Genomic DNA, 666 nt, shown 5'->3' with positions numbered 1-666 from the left:
CTTTATAGCGTTCTAAAACCTCAGTGGGCGTGGCCTTGAAATAACACTGGCTCAGTACAAAAATTCACACTGTAACATTCTTACATTATACTATAGAATCACACTACTGGGTATACTGGTGTAGTTGGTCAAACCCTTCAAGTGTCCACCACAGTGTTGCGCTGCTATAGGTCTATCAGCAGTGTTATACTGGGCTTTTTAACTTCGAACTCTCTCACAAGCCATTGCTTTTTGGTCACCTGCTGGATTTCCAAGCACTTCCTTAGTGCCCAGGTTTTGGCCACGGGACAACTTTTAGCTCCACAGCAGTACTGAGGCTTCACTTCCTACAAAAAGCTGCCTATTGACTCGTAGATCACTTTTCAAATTCAAAATAAAACTAATGAAGGATGCCTTGCATTGCATGAATATTGCATGAGTATTGCAAGAAGAAGTAAAGCAGGTTCTTTAAAATTGTCGTGCAACAAGTACAAGGTACCATCTGATTTCCCTACAACTTAAACAACATTCCACACACAGAAAGAAAAAGAGAAAGAGATATGATGCAACTGTAAATGATTTGCAACCAAATATGAATGTGGTTTAGTTTTTACAGTTCACTGCCCGTAGTGTTTTTAATATGTCGCAAAGCATATAATAAAACACTTGTTTTGAATCCGAATCAAA

Source organism: Silurus meridionalis, chromosome 11 (assembly GCF_014805685.1).
Source record: "Silurus meridionalis isolate SWU-2019-XX chromosome 11, ASM1480568v1, whole genome shotgun sequence".
Lineage (NCBI taxonomy): Eukaryota > Metazoa > Chordata > Actinopteri > Siluriformes > Siluridae > Silurus > Silurus meridionalis.
The sequence above is the reverse complement of the archived record's forward strand: the minus strand, read 5'-3'. Positions refer to the sequence as shown.